Here is a 26,439-nt window from a genome sequence, read left to right on the forward strand (position 1 = left end):
TGAGGCAAGCCAGGCCCTCATCTTGGGGTTTCATCCTAAAGTTATAAAGATGAAGCATCTTATAGCTCAGAAAGTAAATATTTCCCAAATACTTTTACACTGGTAAAACACAGCAACTAGCTTTCATCTCCGAGATGTATCTCGAATCTCTGCAGTTCTTGTAATTGTACTGCACAAACTTTGTCTAAGCCACTGCCATCGTCCACCCAGATGACAATAATTGCCCTAACTTGTCTCCTATTTTTACAATGCACCATACACATCGGGGCAATCCTCTTAAACTGAAGCTCAGATCCCATCTCTCCCCCGATGAAGCCCTTTAGTGCCTCCAATTTCACACTAAGCAAAACCCAGACCACCTGCCCTGGCCCAGGAAGGCCCCTGGCTGGTCTTGCCGCTGAGCTTCCTCTCTTTTCACTCCTTTGACAGTCTCTCCTCCAACCACATGGCCTTTCTTCCTCAAGCTTCTTTCCCATTCAGGAACTGTGCAAACATCATTCTCTCTGCCTTGAATTACAGTTGATCCTTATTATTCATGAATTCAGTATCTGTGAACTCATGTACTCAATAAGATGTATTTGTCACCCCAAAATCAATATTCATGGTGTGTGAGATTCACTCAAGGTAGTGGCAAAAATATTGAAGGAAAAATATTAGAGAGTTATAGAATAAAGTCACAAACCTTCTTGGAAGGCCATGAAGTTTGCATAGTTTCACTAAACATTTCAGCTAAAGGCAGCCTTATCCCCTTTACCTTCAGTTAATTTAAGAGAAAAGCAAATGGCTAAGGTATGTGGAGGTTTTCTAAATAACTTGTTTACTCATGCAGTGTTAAAACTAACCTTTAAGCCAGATAACTCTCTCAGGGTGGGGTCAACCAAGAATACTACCCCCTAATAGTGTTTGCTTTAGACATGAGAACCTGTCCTTTAATCTTCTCACTTTAGTGGTGTCAACTCAAGCCTTTGTCAATTAAACTTTACTAAATAAATGTGAGTCTTACTGGCTAAGAAGGGCTGGCAGTCGCAACTGCCTACAGAACTCTCCAAGGAGTCTGTAGGTGGCCACAAACACCCAGCCCACTCATTCACAGTATTCTGGGTATAAGTGAATCTATTCAACCATCGTTAAGTCAAGGTCTGCAGGACAGACCCCCCCCTGCTCCCCAGGTAGTAACCCCAGCAGTGTCACCACCGTGGGGCAGCCCCAACAATGGTGCTTTCATGGTTCTTCTTGGAGGAGTGCAGAGCAGGGAAAACTTTGAGTTCACCTGACATGCACATTCACAACTGAGCTCAGACAAGGCCTTCCTTTACTTTGCCTTCTTATTTCACCTCTCATACTACAAATAAGTGCCCATTTGTGATCTATTTAGTGCCATTTTGTGTGTGTGTGTGTGTGTGTGTGTGTGTGTGTGCTTTTTGTTCACAATTTTGCTGTTTGAAGTGGCCCGAAGCACAGTGCTCAAGTGCTGCCTAGCATCTCTGGGCACAGAAAACTGTACCATGCCTCACAGAAGAAACACACATGTTAGGATAAGGTTCGTTTAGGCATGAGTTACAGCTCTGCTGGCTGTGAATGCAACGTTCGTGATCAACAATATATGTTAAGGAAAGTGTCTTTAAGCAGAAGTGCACGTAAAACAAGGTCACGTATTGATGAGCTGATGAAAATGTTGTAGCCAGAGGCTCACAGGAACCTAGTCGTTGTGTTTTCTTCCTGAGAGCAATGGTTTGCTGTTTGCTCATTTTTTTTGTTTTGTGTTGTTTGTTTTTGGTTTTGAGACAGAATCTTGCTTCATCACCCAGGCTGGAGTGCAGTGGCAGAATCTTGCCTCACTATAACTTCCACCTTTCATGTTCAAGCAACTTTTGTGCCTCAGCCCCTGCACCCAGCATGCAGCAGTTTTATAGGACATGACTATGGTGAATAACAAGGATCAAGTGTGCTTGCTTGCCTGTACATTCATTACCTGTCTCCCCACACTAAACTCTAAGCCCCTTGAGGGCAAGGACCATATTGGTCTTCAACTGGGACTGGCAAATAATAGGCACTCAATAAATGTTTGTTTAACTAGTGAATGAATTGCAAATAAATTATTTCCAAATATAATTTTCAACCAGGCTGTAGGCTGTAGTGTTTCCTGTTCAGGAGTTAATATTTAATACATCTTTGCAAAGGATAAAAAAGGATTTCCATCAGGGTCTGACTTTAATATAAACAGTGCAAATGAATGCTAATTAAATATCTTCACTTAATTATTATTTGATGCTTTTCCTTGGTTTGAGCCTCCCCTTTAGGCTTGAAAAGATAGAATAAACTGATTCTTTTCCTCTACTTTCTCCCAGTGTCACTGGCTAGGCGCTGTTGGCTTTGATGAACCTCCCTGAGGTTGCCATGGGGAGATGGTGTTGCCTCATTCCCAGGGCTGAGGCTCTCAAGACACTGCTTTCTTGGAAACCTGAGGAGGCCAGGAGCATCTGTTGCATGCTTCCTCCTGGGGAGACAGGGGCTACTCTTGGAAGTCCATTCTGCTTCTTACTAACCCACACAGGCAGTATGAGAAAGACATTTAGCCCTAACTGATCTTATGATCTAGCCTGGAATACTTACAACTGGGTTTGCTAACAAGCCAGGTCAGTAACTCCCGACCTTCTTACTTTGGTCCAGCTTCTTGTCATGTACTGTCTTCTATTAGAGAAGGGTTGGCAAGCTTCTTCTATAAAGGGCCAGATGATAAGCAACATAGGTTTTATGGACTACACAATCTCTGTCTCAACTACTCAACTTGACCTTTGTAATCCAAAAGCTGCCACATGCAAGAATAGGCATGGCTGTGTTCCAATAGAACTTTATTGGCACAGGCAGGCAGAGCGTGAGATATGGCCCATGGGTCATAGTTTGCCAACCTCCATGGCATACCCCCACTTGCATTATGGTATCTTCCTTTGTGTGTGTTCTACTCTGTGCTGTGTGCATTTTAGGGAAAGGCCTGAATCTCATTCACTGTTTTCCTCTCAACATCTGGTGTAGTGCCTGCCCCGTGACAAGCCCTCTGCCAATATTTGCTAAATGTGTGACGTATAAGACATGGACCCCAAAGCGCAGACATTGTGAAACATGCTAAGCAGATGAAAGGTGACCTAAGCCCCAGTGGCTGCCCATTCATCATCATCCTGCCTCCCGTTGCCAATATTCAAAATAGCAGCAGTTGTTTTTCTGTCAACAAATCAAAATAATATTCCTACATTTGTTCAGCAAACAGCCACTGACTGTGGGGACAGCATCCAGATGTCGGCTGGGTTCTGCCTGCCTTTGAGAACTAAGTACACATGTGATAAATCCTGACTCCATGCCCTGTAGCAGTCCAGAGGCTTCCCAAGATTTATGTAAATTCCAGAGGGTTGAAGAAGGAGGCCCTGAGTTTCCAGGTCACTTCTGACTTCAAGCTTCCATGTCTGCAAGCTAATTCCATTTCTTAGATGTCTCACTATCCTGCCCATGCCAATCTGTTGCATCCCATGTCACCCTTTTCCTCAGTCCCCTCTTGATACACATCTGCACACACACACATGTGTATGCACATGCATGTGCATGCACACACACACACACTGTCATCAGAATTGGGTGCATGTGATCTAACTCACTGAGGATGTTTACAGCCATGGAAAGGGCAGTTACATCAAACAACTTCAACCTGAACCCTGAATAGCCCTCAATTTTCTATCCTTCTCAGCATCCCATCCCTCTGTATTTCTCACAAGACACATCACCCCAGAATGTACCCAGCCTCAGTGCATATTAGGACTCCTCTTCTTTCTCCAGTTTTCCCCCCTCCTCTGCATCTTCTCTTCTTAAACAGCTCTGGAGAGATGTGATTGACATGCAAAAGTGCACACGTTGATGAGTTTTGACTTACGTGCACATCCATGATGCTATCACCATGATCTAGACTGTGTATGTGTCTAGCATCCTCAGAAATATCTTGGGCTCCTTTGTCATCCTCCCTTCTGCCCCTCCTTTTCCATGCCCAGCCCCAGGCAACCATTGATCCGCCTTCTGTCACTATAGAGTAGTGTACATTTTCTAGAACTTTATATAAATTGAATCACAAAGTATGTCCTCTTTTTTGTCTGGCTCCTTTCACTCAGCATGATAATTTTGGGATTTATCCATATTGTCGCCTGTGTCACCAGTTATACAGAAACAAAGACCTTCTGCAGAAAGATTCAATTTTGTGCAGCCCCTGCCTTGAAAGAACTTCAGATTCCCTTTTAACAGACGGAGAATGCCAGAAGATCAGAAGGGCTCTCTGTCTTTAGAAACCTGTTTTTTGTTAAATAGCCATTTTTCTCCCTATTAAAAATAGCCATGTTTCAGTTGACTCAGTGGCTGCTTAATAAGCACCTACTATGTGCCAGGCATTGTTGTTAGGGTCAGGGTGGGAATCAGAAAAACATAGCCTTCCTCTTGGGGGATGGTCAGAGAATGAGTAGGTGAACTGCTAAACAGATACAGTAGGTGTGCATATATTTCTTTTGCTTACAGGTTTTAGGAATGTAATCCCACATTTCCTTTATTTACTCATTTAAGTACTTGTTATGAACAATACATGCTCATTGCAAAAAAAAAAATAAACACGAAGCAGCATAAAGAAGTAAATTAAACATCACCTTTAATCCCACTGCCCAGATATGGTCACCATTATATTTCATTTTGTTAATTCCACAGGCGAGTAGAGGAATACATTTTGTTTCATTTTGTGTAATTAAATGGGCCATGGGAACTGCTATCAGCTTCCTGGGGAGCTGAGTTGTGTTTATTTTTTTTAAGAGCTACTAATTTTTGATTAACAAGGATGAATGTAATATTTAAGAGGAATCTAATTACACCCTCTTCCCCTTCTCAGTAAAACAACGTTATTCCCCACCAAGTGTGGAGTCAAGACTCTGAGGATGTATGGCCCTGAGCTGGGGGATTATAGGGGACATTTTTCATGTCACTACCTAGACAGTCGTGTGAGTGCTCCAGCAGTGAGGGATCTCGGCTGCAGGTTACATTCCCCGCCGAAGCCAGGGCTGGATAATAACTCACTTTGTCATTACTTAATTCTGTGATGCCTGCAACTACTGAGCCAGAATAAAAACTCTCAGTCCCTGAAAAGATGAGAGACTCAGTGTCAGGATGTTTAGGAACAGAGAAAGCAAGAGGGCAGCCAAAAGGGGCCATTGGGTGGCTGCATAAAGAAGTCCGATGATGGATGCAGTGCTCCCGATTCATTCCTTTTCTAAATGACATATTTGCATGTTTCCTTCGTCAGTTCACCCGGTCCACACGTTTCCATGCGGTGCCCCTGTGTGCCAGCCATAGAGGCCACATCCAGTCATAGGCCACACCCCGTGCAAAGCGATTCTCTCAGCACAGTCGACTGAATAGACCTTTGCCCTGTGGGAGACTGAAGCTATATCTGTTTGAACCACAAATAAAACCCCGGAGTCTCTGCAGGCATTTGCCAACATCTGGTGGTTCTCCAAATGTGTCAAGTTCTCCTCTGCCCCTGTGCTAGGGTTTCTACCCTTACTGCCATCCCACAACCCCTGTGCCCCCACCCTTGCTTCTTCCTCAGCACGTTACCACAAGCCAGCCTCATTTCGGCACCATGGCCAGCACCCACCAATTGCCCAGCCCTCCTGCTGCTGGGACGCTAGTTATTTCCTGCATCAACCCTTCTCTATGCTTCTGCCCACTTTGCTTCCTCTGCCCATTCTCCCTCCAAATAACAGCTGCCTGGCTAATGTCTGCATACCTGCTGGCAACAGAGTCACACCAAGGTTGATGTCCAACTCTGCCATTAAAGGTTGTGGGACTTTGGGTAAGTTCCTTAATCTCTCCAGACTTCATTCTCTCCAGGTGTAAAGGGAGATAATGCCTAGGGGATTAAATAGGCTGACCTAGCAAAGCTCTTAGCACAGTGTCTGGAACATAGGAAGAACACAATACATATTAGCTATTATTGTAATCTGTCAAGAATCATCCCAAATATACCTTGTACTAAGAGTCTTTCCTCATCACCTGCTCCCAACCCCAGGTGGAGCTTGGATACCCTCCTTGGTACTCACTTAGCATAGCTTACATCACAATTGCTCATGAGTGTGCTAGTAGGATAAGTAATATTAGCTTCTGTGACAGGTAACACCTCAAATCCCAGTGGCTTAACGCAAAAGTGCATTGCTTACTCCTACTAAGGTCCAATTGCAGATAGTGGGGTAGGGATGGCTGTGCTTCAAAACATTCAGAGATCTTGGCTCCTTCCATTTCATGAGGCTGCCTCTTCAGGGTGTGGCCTCCAGGGTTGCTGTGGAAAGGAAAGAGAGAGCAAGGAGGGTCTTGCAGGGGTTTTGTGGCCAGACTCAGAAGTGACATTATCACTTCTGCTCACTTTCCTCCATCCCAATCTAGCTGCTTGAGAAGCTGAGAAATGCAGCCTCCCTGTATGTGCACAAAGAAGATGAAATTGTCTCTGACTGCAGGAGTGCTTCTCGTCTCCCCACTAGGCCAGGAGATGCTCAAGGTCGGTGGCCATGTGCATTGGGTCTCTTACCCAGTGTTTGCTCCCTTCTGCCTTCCCTGGACACCTCCAGAGTGGAGCAGGTGGCACTGTGGGGAAGGGCTTTCCAAGCACAGAGGATGGAAGATGCAAAGGTACAGAGGGACTGGGAGAAACCTACCCCTTCAGGGAACTGCAAGTCACAGCAGCATTTGCTTGGGCTGCACACGTGTTACTGCATAAAAATAGCTCATTACCACATTGACATAGGATGCATGTGGAGCCAGGGCAGGGATGAGCCAGGGCAGCTCAGGAGAGCAGAGCTCACAACTCTTTGAGTAGAGGCCAGCATTTCTGAACCGGTCTGCCTCTGCTACGGAGCCTACATTTCCTTGGTTCCAATGGCAAGGCTAATAAGAGTGTTCCTCCTTGGGTCACGTATTTATTTGAATAGAGCCACATCCCTAAGCCAAGGAAATACATTGCATTGAGTAGTGCTTTGAAGAACAGGCAAGGAATTGAAATTGCCGTCAACATTCTAAAAGATGTGCTGCAGCATGTATTAGCTTTTTCGAAACAGTCACACTCTTCCATACCCATAATTTCACTCCTAGGAATATATCTCAAAGAAATAATCAGAAATGATGTCAAAATGTATATACTCAGGACACAGAGATTTATGTGCAGAGTTCTACACTGCAGCCTTATTTATTAGCAAAAAGTTACAAAGTGGCCCCAATGTCCAACAACAGGAGGCTAGATAAATGTATTACAGAGCTGCCATACGATGGAATAATATGCAGTGATTAAAATTTTGAAGCCAGGGAAATAGTTTCTGATATAAACTGAAGTGGGAAAAGTGATACGTCCAAGTTGGTAAACTGTGTGATTCCAATTACATAAATCACATGTGAAGAAGACTTTGAATAAAATGCCTGAGGAAATGAGTGGGCTTTCAGGCTCCTGGAATTATTGGCTGATTTTTTTTTTCTTCACACTGTCTTGTATTAGCAAGCTGTTAATATTGAACACATACATTACTTTTATAAACAGAAAAAAAAATTTTAAGAAACAAGGTACAAGGAAACCATAAGAAAAGCATCCTTTCTTGGCAGACCCACTCAGAGATACTATGTTTCTTTCCTATCGTTTTCTCAGAATTTAAATGCTTGCCTAGACCACCAGGCCTCTGAGCCCATAATAGGCACAAACTAGCAATTACTAACTGCCTGGCACACGGTCTTTTCATCCACCATAACATCCATTCAGCTGCACAAAATGTATCATCTAAAACCTCACCGGGATAACCCTATCATGGCACTTTTCGTATATGTAGAAATGAAAAAGGCTTTTGGCTTTGTAAGTTTTATAAAGACATTTCTTGGCATCTAGAAAATGACAAGAACCCTTCAACTCAGATTTAACAGCACACCCATCCCTAATCTTGGTTATGGTTCAAAAGCGTTCATGGAAATTTGAAAAGTGGTTTCCCTTTTCTCCTGAAGCTGTGATTTCCAATTTGGTCCAGAGGATAAAACTGCCTCGAAGCAAGCTAAGGGATAGATTGGTGTTTTCAGTGTGTTCTCTTAGGTGGGATTTTTAATCCAGTGTGGTTGGGTTGTTAAGACAAGATAGATAATGAAACAAAAATAATCATCTTACCCTAAAAGATACAATAAAATGCACTCTCATTCTCATCTTGATGCCAGAAGACGAACACCGAGATGGTTCTTCAACTCCCATGCACCAAACTACTTACAAGCTTAAACTCGGGTCCTAGGACAGAAAGTTGAGGGTGTTCAGGGAGATGTTTGCAGCATACCCAGTAAGTGGATTTAACCCAATCTCCACCTCAGAGCAGGCGCCACTCCAATATCCCTCCAGGAAGCCATCGTGAGACAGCCTGTCCACAGCCCCGCTGCCACAGGCTCCAGTGCCAGGGAAAGCTATGTCTCCCAATTAGTGCAGTTCCAGGAATTAAGTACTCCTTCCTTGCCAATTACATGGTCTCTATCCTTAGAATTGAATTTAATCTCGGTTAGAAAACTGTTGAAAGCCTTCAGTGCTCATTTTTCACCAAATTGAACTCTATAATGTTACTATAATAGAAAAAATCTTCCAAAGTTCAATTGGAATTTTTTCCCAGTAACTTGATAATAAGGCTCCAATTTCAGGAAAATAGTTTCAGCGTGAGTGAAATCGCCCGGTTTGCTGTGCAGCATCAAAGCCGTCCTCCAACACAGGGCAGAGGCCAGTGCTCCCTGGGGTTGAACTTTCTGAGAGGCCAACAATCATTTGGAAACTTTCGTTTCCAATCATGTAGAAACTTTTAGATTTTTCTGGCAACATCCAAGAATAAGTTATCTCACTTAGATATGAGTTTTCTGTGAAACTGAAGCTCACCACTTCAAGTGCTATATCTTTCTATATATTGACTACATTTCTAAAATATATGTTTTCCTGATTCTTAAATAGAGTATGGGAAAGGAATTTAAGGTCATTTGAGGTAACCATTCTTAAAGGTTAGTAAGTGAACCAAGGCCATGCTTTACTTGATTTTGAGTTTTTTCTGTCTTTTGTGCTTTCATACAAAATATCATGCTCTGATCACTAAACCTGACTCCAGAAATCCACCTGGAAAGCAAACTAGACAACCAGGCTTTTTGAGAATTTTGACTTTAAAAAAAAGAAAAAGAATGATATTAATAGGAAGGCCTAAGAAAGAAAGAATTAAGCTTTATCGAGCAACTACTAAGTGCCAGGCATTTTCTGTACATTTTATCATTTCATCCGTCAAACAACCCTAAGGCTGCCCTTATTGTCAACCATTCACCCAAGAGGCTGCTGAAGCTGGAGGTGACACACATCTGTTCAAAGTCACACAGCTACGAAGTGGCAGATGTTAGCCAATGCTCTCCTGCTGTAGACCTCAGAGCATGGGCCTACTCTGAGGTCTCAGCTAACATTTTCTCTTTCTTCCAAATTGGGGCTTGTGCCCACAAGGAAGAAAGGTGGCCAATGCTGGCTCTTCACGGCAGTAGGGTCCATGCATATTTTCTATCTGTCTGGGGCAGAGTTTGCCATGGGGGTCTCTCCTGTGAACACAGGCTCTCGGCTACCCCCTGCTGCTTGCCACCACGGCAGCCAGACACCAGCTTTGTCTTCCTGGAATAAGATGAGTGACAGAGGGATCGTCCAGCCATATCTCCTTTTAAGCACTTGTGGCCCCAAGTTGATGGCATCTCAGCTATACTAGATGTGTCAAAACGAGAAGGGACCAGATGGTATTCTAAGTGAGTCTCTCCTGCTGCATGCAGAGGGAAAACTGAGCACAGCATTCATTTATGTATCCATTCAGTGGGTCAGTCAATCTGTATTTATTAAGAGCCTACCTATGCTAAGCCTGCAGCTTTCTATCTGCGGTCAGGAAATCACCTCCTGTGCTTTGGATGTTTATGGTGCTGTTTATCCTTGTGTAGGAGCTACAACCTGTTAAGGAGCGTGTTTTTCATGCAGTGCTGTGCCTGTTTCCTGGGTTAGCAAACAAAGGCTTTATGCCTCCTCTTACTTCTGTAAGTTCCTGTGCTCAAAACCGGACAGCTGTTCAACGGGCACAGCAAAATGTAAATTGATAAATTACTGAACTCCCCTCAGAGCAAGGCCATGGCATCTTAGCCCAGGCTCTTGTGATTGGAAAACACATGCCCAAAACTTGCTCAGAAACAGACAACATAATCTTGGAAACCATGTGAATCCAAGCAAGGCAAGAAAAAAAAGATACTTAGATGTGGCAAGAATGGAAAGCATAGCATCTGACTGGAAATTCGCCATGACCTCTCCCTTGAAACGGCCACAGGAATTGAAAATGAGCTGATTGAAGCAGCCGAAGTGGTTCAACTGGGTCAACCTTCCGGCACTCATACCTCCACCAGCTCTCAAACTACACCTCACAGTTCATCTCTTCTATTCCTTCTGACTGCTCGTTCCCCTCATGACCTCAGGCCAGCGTCCTTCTCATTCTTGTCCCCATTGAGTTTGACCTGCTCCTAATCTGTCATGGTGTCCACACACCACATCCCAATAGAGGCTTCAGTGTGGTACTTCAGGCTCCCAAATGTGCATGATAAGCTCTGTCCCCTCCCTTATTTCCCTGTTCCATATAAACAACTTTTGCTGAACGTCTCCATGTTGGAAGCTCACGGGCCCATGAAACATTAAATACTCAGAACAAAATTCACCTTCTCTCCCAGTGTTCCTTGTGCTGGTGAAGGATAGGACCATCTCCCAAGCCCCAGTCAGAAGCCTGGGTGCCCCTCATCCCTTGTCCCCCACACCTGCTTCATCACCAAATCGTGTGGACTTTGCCTTCTCAACATTTCCCAAATTCATCCGTGTGTCTCCAGCCTGCTGCTGCCACCCAGGTCCCTGCCTCCAGTCTCACCTGCTGGAGGATGATGACAACCTCTGGAATTCTCCTCCCCCTGTTCCTGCAGGCCCCAGCTCAGACATGGGTTCCTCAGAGAAACCTCTCCTGACCCCACTGATGATACTCTCATAGCCCCTTGCACTTACCCTTTCATAATCTAAATCTCATTTGCAAATATTTGTTTCATGTCAGTTTTCCCCTCTGGACCATGCACTCAGTGAGGGAAGGAAGTATTTCCATTTTCTACTATTGCATCTGCTGTGCCCTCCATGTACTAAGGTTCAATACATAATTCTTTATTAAACAGGTTGCCATGATTATCCCTAGGTCCTCATCCCCGTGGTCAGATACTGTCCTTGCTTTTGATGTTTATGGAACTATTTATCTTTGTGTGGGAGCTACTACCTGTTAAGAAAATGTCTTCATCATGCATTCACTTCAGCATTTATTCAGCAACTTTGAAAATTCCCAGTCTTTTTTCTGCCCCCTGCACCTTGGTTATTATCTTTTGGTAACTCCACTTTCCATGCTATGGACCATCTGTTCCTAAACATTCCTAATCCCACCTGCTCTTTCTTCCCAATCCTAGAAACATCTTCCTCGTTCTGATTCTATCATCCATCTGCTAGACTGTTTATTGGTAATGACCTCTTAACCCTGTTCTCTCTTCAGTCCATTCCTGGTACCTCTACCGATGATGGGCTCCCTGACACCTGTTCAGATCATGTCACTTCCCAGGGCACTTCCAGGGCACTCTGGGAGCAGCTTATCTCTGTGCCTCAGTGTCTCAGGCCTTAGCTGGAATCTCCAAGGGCTGAACTCAGGTACCTCTGACTCCCAATCTATTCTCTGTTCTTATTGATTTTGGTTCTATGGCATTTTCAATTATGGCCATGAAAATATTTCTGATGTTCTTCCCATTCATGGGTGAAGTCTAGCTGATGCGGGAGCTGATGTCATCTGAATGCTTATTCAGTTGTTGATCTGAAAATTGTTTCTTGCTGTCAGCCAGAACATCTCCTTGTGGCCTCTCCATGCAGCCTGGGCTCCCTCACAACATGGCAGCCAGATTCCAAAGGTGAGCATCCCAAAAGCCAGTGTGCAATGGGTTCTCTTTCACCTTTTATGATCCAGCCTCAGAAATTATACAGTGTCACTTCTACTGTACTGTATTTATGAAAGCAATCATAAAAGCTGGTCCACATTGTAGGGGACAGAAACTAGACTCCATCTGTGAATGGGAGGAGCATCAGAAATATTGTCATGGACATTTTTGGGAAATGCCATAGGGTCAAAGTCTACACGAACAGAGGATAGATTGGGAGTCAGAGGTCCCTGAGTTCAGATTCCAGCTTCATTGCTCATTAGCTTTGTGGCATGGGGAAATCAGTGAACCCTTTAATGCTGTGTTATTTGTAAAATGACTGTGATTGCTAACTGACTGTGTCAGGCTGTACACTCATTTCTTTGGTGGCAAGCCATAGAAACTAACCCTCATGAGCGAAGAAAACACACATTCAGGCATGCGTGTATTGGATACAGGTTTATAACGTCTGAAAAAATCCACATTGAGACAGTGGATTACTCAGCAAGGCTAGTTTTACTTCCTGCAGGAAGGATGCAACTCGCTGGCAGTCTTGCCATGAGAGCACAGCTGAACAAAGGAGACAGAGCCATTTGTAACTTTCATAACCTGATGTAATCGCCCTACGGCTGTGTCCAGTTTCCATTGGCTGGAATGGGACCTCACATTCTATGCTTGACCTCATTGGCTAAAAACTTGGAAATTTTCTAAAGAAGTAAAGGCAGAGGAGAAGAAAGGAAAAGAGGAAGTAACTTGGGGAATGCTTAGAAAAGCGATAACATTTTCCAATAAGGAAGGGGAATAAGCTTTGACCTAAGACTTGCCTGGGCTTGTCCTGGTATGTCAGGGCGAATATCTAGGTGAAAGTGTAAGAGTAAGAACACGGGATGCACTTATTCCTTTATTATGACTAACAGCTACTCTAAGATTATTAGAAAAAGCTTTAAATTAAATTAAACTTTGAAGAAATTATTATTTATTCATAATGAACTAAGAGGACAGCTTTGAAGCGGAACCTTTTATTTATTCTTATTTCCTACATGTTCACACACACACGACATAGAGAAGCAAAGAAAAAGATGATGAAGCAAGCTTCAGGAATGCTGGAAAAAGCTGCTTCCGTGATCTAGGTTCCTGGGATGAATGGATGATATTTTTAGGCCCTCACAATCAGGACAAATCAGCTCCAAGTATTTTCCATTTTGTGTCTCTCTGACAACATTGTACAATCCCATGATATTAAGTCCTGGTGGACTGTCTTGAATCAGACTCACTTTACCCCTTCACTGTAGGAGAGAGAGGCACCATATTGGAAAGTCTCAGCAAGATTACATGAAAAAATGGGGTGAACTCATGGGAAAAAAAGAAGGAGAAATAGATAAACAAACAACACATCTACCCTAGTCATTTGCAGGACTAAGAGCAATACAGGAAGGAAAGCATAGTATGGCAATACTGTTTCCACTCCCCAATATGCTATACATGTTTGTGCTCTAGAATTTGACTATCCATCACTCTTTTTGTTGGGAATAAGTGCTTATCTTCCTATGTCACAAGGAAGAATCAGCATTCAGACAAAAGTTTTCTCAGCAAGGCTTTCTTTCTGCAGAAAGGGCACTGCTCGCCAACAGTCTTGTCATGAGAGTGCACTGAACAAAGGAAGAGCAGGCATATTTATGTCTAATGCATCTGGCCCTATTGCTGTGTCCTGATTCCATTGGCTAGAACTGGACCTTATATTCTAGGCTATACCTGATTGGCTAACAACTTAAAACTTTCCAAAAGAAGGGCAGAGGAGAACAAAGGAAAAGAGGAAGTAGCTTACGGAATGCTGAGAGAGGCAAAAATACTTCTAAATAAGGAAAGAGGAAGAAGCTATGACCTGAGCCTTGCCCAGGCTTATCCAGGCATGTCAAAGCAGATATCTAGGCTAAAATGTAAGAAGTAAGAACACAAAATACACTGATTTTTTTATTTTAGCTAGCAGATGTAACAAAGTCGTTTGAGTAGATTAATCCATAGAAAGAGACTACTATCTGTTCTTAATAGGCTGAGAAAATTTGAAAAGGAACCTTTATTTATTTCACTTTCTATACTTCCTAAAATATTTCCTTTCCTGCCACTACCCATCACAATCCTGTTGGTCTTTCTGGGTCAATTTCAAATACTGCATGATCCATAACACTTTTGGGGAGTAGGAATTAATCTCTTTCTTCTTGAATTCCTTCATTCTATTTTGTACCTTTCTTAGGCCATTGTTACCTCCTTCCTTGTTTTAGCCATTTCCATTTTGCTTTATCCAAATATTTCCAAACACCAGGCATCTTCATCTCCCATAACCTATGTGCTCTCTGTGTACTGTCATTAGCTGGATGTTTTTAAGTTGACTTTAATTTGACTTGTGTTTCTTTTAACTTAGCAATAATATCTGTGATGTGCCAGCTATATTTTTTACCATTCACATGAAAGTAAATATTATTGAATTTTTAAAATAATTGTTGACCCCCTGTTCTACTACTTTTCCCTCTTCTGGCTGAGTTCCTGTAAGTCGGACATCAGCTCTTAGATTCACCATGAATCATATCTCTGACATGCTGCACTGTGCTATTGATCTGGTGGCTGTTCAATACAAAGTCATTGAGTGAACAAATGGAAAGAGAGAAAGAGGGAAGGAGAAAGAGTGAGATGAAAGAATGAAGTTAAAGTGAACTAAATGGGATACATCTTTGGTGACAGACCCTAAAGGCAAAAAAAAATGGGGAGAGAGAGCTGGGAAAGTTGAATTTTAGGAGAAGATAAGAATCCTTGATTTTCCTTCTACCCTAATGACACCTTTTCCTTGGACTCACCCTCCTGTGAGAGTGGAAGGGGATTGGGGAACAGCTTAAGCAGCAGCTGCCTCCCTGACCATTATTCCCAAGCAAATTGTCCAGGGCAGCAGAAGGCATGAGTTCCATGTTTCCCAGCCAAGGCTCTTCCAACCAGCAGTGCTGATGGGAAGGACGGGCAAGTCAGTGTGCCTTGTCAAGTGCAAGACTCACCACATGTAGAGGCTCCACCCCAAGCCACCAGGAGAACCAACACATCCCTGCAGAGGATTGTTGTGCTCATGGCCACATCCCTTGCAGCACAAGCTCCTCTCGAATGCTTCCCAGAACCTCACCCCAAGGGACAGTCAACCAGACGTGTGCTTCCACGTCTTGTTCAAATGTGTTTCATTTGCCTCGGTTCAACCTCATTACAATGGCATTCACATGAGAAGGTAGCATGGTGGTTCAGGTTTCTGGAAGTGGGGTTGAGGCAGTTCACTCATCTTCCTTATTGAAATTCCCCAGTGCCCTTGGCTCACTCATCCCTCAGCATGTTTTCTCCTCCATCTTTTTTTGTCCGAGTTCTCTATCATGAGTGTCCTCTTCTCGGAATTTATAGCCTTTGTGCCTTCTCTTCGCACTAACCATGCAAGGCTAAATAACGCCCACCTCCCACTTCCCAAAGATGCCCACATCCTAGTCCCTGGAACCCGTGAATATGTGACCTTACACTGTAAAAAGGACTATGCAGCTGTGATTAAGTGAAAGGTCTTGAGATGCAGTGATGACCTTAGATTATCAGGATAGGCCCGTTTCATTATAGAAGTCCTAATAAGAGGGAGGCAGGGCCGGGCACAGTGGCTTATGCCTGTAATCCCGGCACTTTGGGAGGCTGAGGTGGGTAGATCACTTGAGGCCAGGAGTTCAAAACCAGCCTGGCCAACATAGTGACCTCCCCATCTCTACTAGAAATATAAGAATTAGCTGGGCATGTTGGCGGGTGCCTGTAGTCTGCTACTCAGGAGGTGGAGGTAGGAAAATCATTTGAATGCAGGAGGCAGAGGTTTAGTGGGCAGAGATTGTGCCACAGCACTCCAGCCTGGGCAACAGAGTGAGATCCTGTCTCAAAAAGTTAAACAATAAAAAGTAAATTAAAATTACATTTAAAAGTTAACATAGAGGGAGGCAGGAGGGTCAGAGTCGGAGAAGGAGATGCAAGGACAAGAGCAAGAGGTTGGAGCCACACAAGGAAGGGTCCACTGATCAAGGAATTAGGCATCTCTAGAATCTGGAAAGGGCAAAGAAACAAATCCTGCCCTGAAGATTCTAAAATGAACACCTCAGTTTTAGACTCTGACTTGGAGAACTGTAAGAATACATCGAGTTGTTTTAATCCGGTAGGTCGATGGTCTTTTGTATAGCAGGCACAGGAATCTGAGATACTAACTGTCATCTATTTCCTCTTCCAATCCATGAGGGTTCCCCCAGTGGGCTCCCTCTGTAGTCAATACTGTCCATTCGGCATTCATCCATTCACACCCCAGGCTTCCCACCCAGGGGTACTGTGTGTGCTCCATTTGAGAAACACTACCTCTGCACAGGAATTGCATCGTAATCATCCTTGCATCCGCCACGGTGCCCACATGGGCTTTATACATAGCAAACACCCAGTAAACATGCATTTAATTGCTTAGAAAACCAGTATTTCATTACTATCCACAATGAGCCTCTTAAAATACATTCATCACCAGACCCATTTATATTTGTCCAGAGCTAGTCATGCATGATGGCAGGAGAATGGAATGAATAATTTTATTTTTGCCATGAGGAAGTAAACATTTTATTGATGGACTTTGTCGGCCTGTGTAATAGAGTCTGAGGATTCACTCTGCATTTTAGAACATCAGACATATGGAAAATCTATTTGACGTGTAGTTCTCAGTTCCTGACCTTATGTCTTTCTCAGTTCATTTTTTCCACCTCTCTCTAGTCATCTGGATTTGTGGAAAGAACAGAGATGTTTAAGAAGCATTATTCATTCCTTCAGAGTCTTGGAGTTTTCCAAATAGTACAAACAAATGCCCTATTTTTAGATGACTGAATTATACTAGAAGAGTGGTTCTTAATCAGGGGTGATCTTGCCCCCAGATGAAATTTGTCAATGTCAGGCCAGGCGCGGTGGCTCAAGCCTGTAATCCCAGCACTTTGGGAGGCCGAGGTGGGTGGATCACGAGGTCAAGAGATTGAGACCATCCTGGTCAACATGGTGAAACCCCATCTCTACTAAAAATACAAAAAATATGCTGGGCATGGTGGTGCATGCCTGTAATCCCAGCTACTCAGGAGGCTGAGGCAGGAGAATTGCCTGAACCCAGGAGGTGGAGGTTGCGGTGAGCCAAGATTGCGCCATTGCGCTCCAGCCTGAGTAACAAGAGCGAAACTCCATCTCAAAAAAAAAAAAAAAAGAAATTTGTCAGTGTCTAGGACATTTCAGGGGGTGTGAGGGGAATGCCACTGGCATCTAGGGGGCAGAGACCGGGGTTGCTGGTAAACTTCCCACAAGGCACTGGACAGCCCCTCTGTAATAAGAATTATCCAGCCCCAGATGTCAGGGTGGACAGCTGAAGTTGCCCCTTTTCCATTCTCCCCAATTAGAAGTATCTGCTGAGGTGGAGAAACCCTGGGCTGGAACAATAGCTGGCAACACAGTCAAATGACCTCTGATTCAAAGCCAGAGAGCTGACCTAAACCCTGTTCAAGGCCATCTCTAAAAACCTGGAAGCTTTCACTGACTGCAAGTTTGGTCTTGGGCAAAAATGTCTTATGACTGCTAGAAAAGCTAAGAGCATCTCAAAGTCCAATGGCTGGCGTGGAACGTGGAACTTGGGCCCTCGCCCCGCATGCCGGCCTTCCGCGTTCCTCTCAGTGCCTCTTTTCAAGATGGATGTTGGCAAATTCAGATGTATGCAAGGGAAGCAACCTGAGGGAAAAAAAAGAGTTGGGGGAGCTTAAGAAGAAGGACTGTGGCAGCACAGAAATCCAGATTCCTCCAGCACTGGTGCTGCCACTTAGTAGCCGTGAGACCTTGGGAAACTGACTCACTCAACTGTTCTTGAATCAGAGTTTCCTCATCTTAGAGGGAATTAGCAGGAAGCGTGTAATGAGTTAAAGTTCAAGGGTGAAGCACTTAGAACAGTGACTGCCTTCTCTAAGCACTTAATAAACAGGGCTATTGATGCTTATTACTCAAAACAGGAAAGGGCTCCAACTCACACACCTGAGGCACAATAGGTGGAGCTAAGACTGGAAAACGAATGAGTGAGGGACAGTTTTAGTCATCATTGTGCAGCATTTGAAGGAGGCCGTCTCCTGTGGGTGGAACCAGGATGAAAGGAAAATTCCACAGGCACACTGGGACTCAACCTGGGGAAGTCCCTCATGCTTCTGAACATGGATCAGTGATCCTCACTTTGGCAACCAGCAGAGGCACCTAGGTACATGCCACCACCTTGAGGCAGGGGCCACTTGACAGTAGCCTGGGTGGACAACTGAAGTTGCCCCTTCTCCACTCTCCCCAGTTAGAAGTGTCTATAAGTTCAGGCCCAGGGAGATTTTGAAGCTCTCCCATTAGAAAGTCAATAGTCTGCCTACCTCATTCTTTAGCAGGGATGCCCCATAATTAATCAAGTGGGCCGAAGGAATAAAAGCATCCTGTGTGCATTGCATTCCATGAGCAAACAATGGCAGGAAGCAAATGCCGAACGGCTGTGGTTGGCCTAACAGATGACAGAGTAGGAATTGGTGCATGTTGGTGGGGGCGGCTCTATCATAATGTAGTCAATTAGCAAACTTTCCTAATGGCTAAGAGGCACATTGGCTAGTGTTCTTGTTTGTTTGTTTGTTGGTGTTTTTGGTTTTGTTTTTTGTTTGTTTGAGACAGGGTCTCACTCTCTCACCCAGACTGGGCTACAATGGTGTGATCTTGGCTCACCACAACCTCCACCTCCCAGGCTCAAGCGATTCTCCTCCCTCAGCCTCCCGATTAGCTGAGATTACAGGTGCATGCCACTAGCCCCCAACTAATTTCTGTATTTTTAGTAGAGATGGGATTTCTCCTTGTTGGCCAGGCTGGTCTCAAACTCCTAAATCTCAAATGATCCACCCACCTCAGCCTCCCGAAGTGCTGGGATTACAGGAGTGAGCCACCACACCAGTTGGCTGGCATGTTTTTAGGTGCTTAGGAGACATTGAATTCTTTTTCCAGGGCTGCCATAACCAAGTAACATAGACTGAGCAGCTTAAACAGCAGATGTTTAATTTGTCACAATTCTGTAGGCTAGGAGTCTGAGATCAAGGTGTTGGCAGAGTGTGTTCCTTCTGAGGTCTCTCTCCTTGGCTTATAGATGGCTGTCTTCTTTCTGTGTCCTCACAGAGTCTTTCCTCTGAGCCTGTCTGTGCCCTTATTCTTCTCATAAGGACACCAGTCACATTTGATTAGGGCCCACTCCATCGTGATCTCCTTTTAAACTTACCTCTTTCATACAATCACATTCTAAGGTGCAGGAGGTTAGGACATCCACATAAGTATTTGGGGAAACACAATTCAGACCAAAACAGGTGCCACTAAAATTTCATGGTACCTTTAAAGGGGCTTCGAGTGGAAAGCAGAGAACCTGTGGGTTACACTAGCCACCAGAGCAGTGGGGACTCTCACGATCTCATGAGACCAAACTCCAAACTTAACTGGCAGTATCTCCCCAAGCCTTCCAGTCTTCTAGGCACACCTGGTTGAGGACAGGCCAGCTTTAGCACTGAAAACAGGATCTTTGCACAACAGGAAGGCTGAAGAATGAGGCATGTATCTAAGAAAAACATGCAAGCAAAATAAAAATTCCCGAACGTTGCCTTAATTGTCTTTAGAGAAGGAAGTATCCCAGGGTAAGAATCATCAGGGCATGCTCTGTGCTCTGCATCTTATTTCATGTTTTTGGGAGCACCCCTCAGGGTCTGGGAAGCACAGTTTCTGCGCCTGTACATGCCGTCAAGGCAAAGAGGCCCGTTTGCAGGATTGCAGGCAACATTTTATATTTTACTTGCATTATCTAATTAGTCTACACGTCTGTCCTTTTTTGGGAAAAAAGGACATATCGCCGCTTCAGTCTCAGTATTACAGACGTTGTTTTCCTCTAAGTAACTAGACTCTCTGTTCAGCTCACCACGCATCATACCTGCCATGTGCTGTCACACACTAATAAGGCATAGAGAGGTGTGTAAAACAGTATTGCTTCTCTAAAAATTCAGCCTTATTAAGTTTGTCGGTACATCACCTGGATTTTTATTAAAGTTGTAAAAATGTTCCACAAAGTGACTTTGAAGTGACAGTGTGCTTCTGAGCCACGTTAAAGAAATGTTCAGGTGCAGAGCTCTGTTACTTTCAAATACTAGTATAATTCTGGCCAAATATCCCTGTTTAAAATGATCTGAGCACTTTAGACCTTTTACCTAATGTGCGGATTATAGTTCAAGCCAGTAGCAAGGGAACTTTTCAGCCTCCATCTCTACCATCCAGCAGCAAACAGATCAACCTGGGAAAGGAGCAGCTGCATGCACTTCATTCACTGAGGATTCTTCCAACCCTCTCTCCATCTAATGGGCTGAGGTCCTTCACGGACACATTGATAGATGACAGTGTGCCAATCCAGCGCCACCAGAAATGGTTACTTCACCAGGGAGCTCATCTCATCTTCTGCCATTGGCCTTCCACCCTACCTTCTTCCATCTTTTCCACAGGACCTTGTGACATGCCTCACCTCACCTGTGTCCACATAGAAGGTAACTCATTTTCGTGAGAAATGAGGTTCTTTGGGTCCGACTTATTTTTTATAAAGCCACACTGGTTTGCAATGAGCATTACATTCTTTTAGACAGAGTTGGGGAGGACGGAAAATTTTGAAGGAGGGAAAGCCCAAGCAAGTAGATAGATATTTGCATCTGTCAACTTTTCCCATCACACACACACAAAAAAAAGGCCGGGTGTGGTGGTTCACACCTGTAATCCCAGCACTTTGGGAGGCCGAGGCGAGCGGATCACAGGATCAGGACATCTAGACTATCCTGGCTAACATGGCAAAATCCCATCTCTACTAAAAATATAAAAAATTAGCCTGGCTTGGTGGCATGTGCCTGTCGTCCCAGCTACCCAGGAGGCTGAGGCAGGAGAATCGTTTGAATCTGGGAGGCGGAGGTTGCAGTGAGCCAAGATCGCACCACTGTACTCAAGCCTGTGCAACAGAGCAAGACTCCGTCTCTAAATAAATAAACAAATGGTTTCCTCTTCCAATATGTAGGTAAAAAGACATGTTACTTTAACTTTACCCCTTACAAATGGTAGGTTTACCTATCAGCTGGGACTCTTTTAGTTACAAAGGAAACCTAACTCAATCTAGAATGAGCTGGGAAAAGTGAATTTGTGTATCTCCCATAACTGGGAGATCCAAGGGTGGGTGTGGTTTTAACCAGAACTGGATCTGAGTGTTTGTGGGAAATATTCAAATATGAACAGTTAACAGTGCATACCAGCCAATCAGAACAGTCCATGCCAGTGACATCAGCCCTGCATGTGCCATCAGGATGGGGCTATCAGGAATCTCTCTCCCTCTTGACTGCCTTCCTCATTGTCAGCGTTACTCTCAAAGAGGCTTTGTTCTGGTTGCAAAAGGTCAGTAGTAGCTCTGGGTCTAACAGCTCTCCAACTCTGCATCCCAGAGAGATGCCTGTCTAGTATTCTCCAAAATTCCTAGGCTCACACTCACTGGTTCAGAGTGGATCTCTAGCCCAGCCTACACCCATCGCTGGCCACTGGTCCCATCCAAAACCCTGGGGCAGTGAGGGGAGGGGTGTCTGCCCTAAGCCAAGTCAGCTGGTCTTACAGGAAGAAGAGAAAATCAGCACCACAGAAGCCACAACAATCCCATCCATTGCAAATCACACAATAGTAAATGGCACTTTGAACCCTTTCTATAGTTTCTAGAAATGCAGAGAGGATCACATTGCTTTAGTGTCTTACCCCAAGTGCTGTTAATATCCCTGTCCCTAAAAGATTGATTTTTATTATTGGTAGAAATGCTTAACAGAAGTGAAATCTATACTCTCAGTCATAGATAGCTGGCATAAAAATTAAATAAAACACTATGAAGCATACTTCCAAAGTGACTGCATACCTAGCTATGCTGCCCCAGTGAGCTCGAGTATGCTTTATATGTTTTCATGAGGGTATTTGGTAAGCATGGGGGAAACTGTTTCCCAGGGCCCCACCACAGAATGTTCTGCAAACATTTGGTAAGCAACCGTGTGATCCTTTCTCCCTCTGTAACTAACGCTGGGGACTCTGACCTACTGACTTGGACTCTCCGCTAACAGTAGAAGGTAGTTTCAGAACCTTCAAAACATTGTCCATAGAGACAGCAACGTATGACTGTCACAAGATTGACTCAGGAACTGTTGCATATTCATGAGTTAAATAGGCAAAATGTCTGACATCCTGGCATCTGTGGATGTGTTTGTTTTACATTTGGTAGCTTTTCTATAGAAGACAGAAATGGGAAATGCCTTCTTAATCTGCTAGGAGGAGAGCGTTCTGATGATAGTCATCTATCTTCAATGAGAATAGGTCCTTATCTTTAATTCCTAATTAAAGTTTTTGCCAACTACCTATATCTCTTTCCCTTGTGATTTTAAGAAAAAGGAAAAGCCTTGAGTGTGTTGCTTCTGCCCATCTGTTTCTTTACATCCTGTGTGATCTCAGGTACTTGCTATTTGCTGAGCAAGGACTTTCCAGCGAGGATTGAATAAAGCTGTAGCTAGGTTTGAGAGTGAGAGTTTTACTGCTATCATTTACAGTATTTCTTCATTCATGCATGCATGCCTTTGCTCGTAAATACCCCCACCTCATTCCACAAAAGATATGAAATAGAGCTTTATTGCTATGAATTCACGCTGGCATAAATATGAAGCTCTGTGTAATAATCACTTGGACTATTCCCATACAGAGTGCAGTTACTTACGGCCAACGCCAAGTCTATTTTCCCATCAGAGGCTAACTTTCCCCTTTATTTGATCGGGGTTTGGATAATGCTTCATTCGCAGCTGTTTTTCGCTTGCAAAAACCCATCTCCTTTGTCGTTGCTGACCTTACCCTAACAGGTGGTGCCAGGATTTCCTGCAGGTGGTTGTTTGTTTTAGCATTTTGGAGTATTTATACTGGCTGCTGTAAGGGAGCCAGGAGCCTGGGGCTTGTAAGTACCAGGTCTGGGTAAGTCTCCTTCTGGGTGGCGGCAGCAGCAGCAGCATTACTAAAATGCATTTCTGAATACTACCCTGTGTCTGAAATGATGTTTTTATCCATTAGAGTTGGGTGCAAGCAACAGAAATTAATTCTGAAGAATAAATGTGAAAAACAGTGTCTTGGAGGGCAGTGTGTGGCTCACAGGCAGGCAGGTCCCTCAGGGGAACCCTGGGTGGCAGTTCGATGCTCAATGCCAACTGTCAGCCCAGGCTAGGAGTCAGACTGGGGAGCGATTATGATGCCTTGGCGTGGGTTAGGGCCCACTTCCTAGCCAAGGGATAGTCAACCTTGACAACAGGCTGTGACAGGCGTGGAGTTGTAGTAATTAAGGTGTTTTCACGGAAATGAAGGAAGAAGAAATGCCTTCCTGGGGGGGATGGGGAAACAACAGCTGTCCACTACCCTCCCCTTTTGCAGTAATTTTCTTTCCACATTTGATGACTGTTCTATCAGATATTGTTGAAATCTTTCCCCAGGATATGCAATTTACCTCTAATATCATCTTTTTGATACATCTTCCACTTTGCTGAGTTCACGTTGTTTTCCTTAAAGCTAGGAAAACTTAGACTTGCTCAGTTTTATTCTATTTTTTTTTTACTTTGTTTTTCAGAGCAGTTGCGGGTTCACAGCAAAATTGAGCAGAAGGTAGAGAGAGTTTCCACATGTCTCCTGCCCCCACGCATTCACAGCCTCTCCCATAATCAATATGCCCCACCCAACTGGTACCTTTATTACAACCAATGAACCTACATTGACATGTCATGATCACCCAGAGCCCACAGTGCAAATTAGGGTTCCCTTCTGGTATTGGCCATCCTGTAGGTTTGGGCAAATGTATAACAGCATGCGTCTACCACTGTAATACCGAAAGAATAGCTTGAACCTTAAATATCCTTACATATCCCATGTGCTCCACCCCTACATCCGTCCTTCCCTCCAACCCTTGGCAATCATTAATCCCCATTCTGCTGCACCCCTCATTGGCCTCTTTTGTGCGTGCGTGTGTGTGTGTGTGTGTGTGTGTGTGTGTGTGTGTGTGTGTCTTGAGAGGGAGTCTCACTCTATTACCCAATCCGGAGTGCAGTGGTGTGATCTCAGCTTACTGCAGCCTCTGCCTTCTGAGCTCAAGCAATTCTCCTGCCTCGGCCTCCAGAGTAGCTGGGACTACAGGTGCATGCCACCACCTGCCTAATTTTTGTATTTTTAGTAGAGACAGGGTTTCACTATGTTGGCCAGGCTGGTCTCAAATTCCTGACTGCATAATCTGCCCGCCTCAGCCTCCCAAAGCGCTGGGATTATAGGTGTGAGCCACCACACCCAGTCCGGCCTCTTTTGATCATTTACTTGGGTAAATGCAGTCTTTCAGTCCTGCTCATTCTGTCCAAAATCAAAAACTCTTTTGAAATCTCTGAATTTTTCACATCAACATCATTGCCTATAAAAGTCTCTAAGGCCCTCCTTGAAATGGGGTACCAGCCATTTAAAAAAATGAGAAGGCTGGACCCCATGCCTCACGCCTGTAATCCCAACACTTTGGGAGGCCAAGGCAGGTGGATCACTTGAGGTCAGAAGTTCAAGATCAGCCTGGCCAACATGATGAAATCCCATCTCTACTAAAACTATAAAAATTAACCAGGGGTAGTGGCATACACCTGTAGTCCCAGCTACTTGGGAGGCTGAGGCAGGAGAGTCGCTTGAACTCAGGAGACGGAGGTTGTAGTGGGCTGAGCTGACGCCACTGCACTCCAGCCTGGGCAACAGAGCCAAATACTGTCTCCAAACAAACAAACGAAAAAAAAGTAGAGCCGAATGAAGACTTGTAGTGATTGCTTTACTATAATACCCTAAGCTACCCTGACTTCTTCCCCACTTTTTGTATGTATATATATTTTCCATCTTCTCCCGTTGGGTTTGGTGGGAAGACCGGTCTGAACTGCCTGGTTCACCACACATGAAAGCCCCTGTCTGCACTTTCTTCTGTCTTGGGAAATAGACTCAGGGCAGCTGAGAAACAGACCCAGGCCACCCTGCCGAAGGACTACTCCATCACATCAGGAAGCACCAGGCAATGACATGAAGTGGGCACCGACTGTGAGCCAAGGGCTGAGTCTTGGCGTCTGTTTTCCCCTTTAATGATCTCGGGGACACCGTGAGCTCCTTTCACCTCTCGGTGCCTCAATTTCCTTACCTGTAAGTGGCAACAATAATTCCTTCCTCCGGGACTATTGTGAGAGTTTGAGAGCCAGTGTGGAGGAAAGCAGGCCAATTAATCAGCCCCCCTGCATGCAAAGCTTGTTATTTCTCCGTGACAGAGGCAGCTCTTTAAAATCTTACCCTGCACGTTCCGCAGGACACCTTTCTCTGGATTTTTCATTCACGCAAACCCCTTTCAGTTCCTACTGCGCTCTGCATGCCTCTCCCGTTGTTGAGAGGCGCAGGAAAACCCACTGGAACTAATTCACCACTCTGGCTTGATGAAGTCACTTCCTGCTGGTCTGGGCATTGGCCTCTAGAACAATCAACCACTGTCTGGTGGGAATTCTGTTAACATAACTGTCTTACTTTGGATTGGGACAAATATGGGAGAAAATCCCATAAAATACCAGCAGGGAAGTGGAAAGTGGGACAGGAAGGGAACACAGCCCACACACTCTGCATTGTCCAACCAGCCACCATTATGTGTGCAGGAGCTGAATCCCAGAAGAACACACTCCTGGCCTTTCTCCATCCGAGTGATACCTGTAGGCTGGGGGAGGTCCCCAGACGCTGGTGAGACCTTGCCCCCATTCAGTGTCCAGGCTCCTGACTGTAAGAAGAAATTCAAGAATGAGTCAGAAAATAGTAAAAGTACGGTGATGTATTGCAAAATGAAAAGGACACATCCAAGAAATGGGAGTGTAAGCATTTTCAAGAGAGAAGGAATCCCTCTCAAGAGGGATTGGGGTTGCTACCTCTATGCATTTCTTGAACCAAGGAGTGGAATATTCACAAACATTCCTGAAAAAAGGTGGAGATTTCTGAGAACTGAGGTGTTACTCATTTTCGCACCAAATATAGGTGCTCCTGGAACTGTTGTGGTTCCGGTGGGTGTGTGATTTAGTAGGTTAATGAGTATGTAACTTACTAAAGGTCCTAGGGAAAACCTAGGTCAAATCCAGCGCCACGTTGGGTCCAGTTGGTCTTAGCCAGCTTGGCCCACACCCTGGTTTTTCAGGGTCTTAGCCCCTA

General features: G+C 44.5%; 1 protein-coding gene and 1 long non-coding RNA gene across 4 annotated transcripts in view; one reads left to right on the forward strand and one right to left on the reverse strand.

The window, feature by feature from the left end:
• Nucleotides 1-26,439, forward strand: part of CDH13 (cadherin 13) — a 1,362,211-nt gene that overhangs the window by 1,252,775 nt on the left and 82,997 nt on the right. The window lies entirely within an intron of this gene.
• Nucleotides 5,225-6,097, reverse strand: LOC118149778 (uncharacterized). The gene is made up of 2 exons (XR_004737501.2): nucleotides 5,807-6,097; nucleotides 5,225-5,445 (listed from the first exon to the last, which is right to left on the reverse strand). It is a non-coding gene; the product is annotated as an uncharacterized LOC118149778 (long non-coding RNA).

Source organism: Callithrix jacchus, chromosome 20 (assembly GCF_049354715.1).
Source record: "Callithrix jacchus isolate 240 chromosome 20, calJac240_pri, whole genome shotgun sequence".
Classification (NCBI taxonomy): Eukaryota; Metazoa; Chordata; class Mammalia; order Primates; family Cebidae; genus Callithrix; species Callithrix jacchus.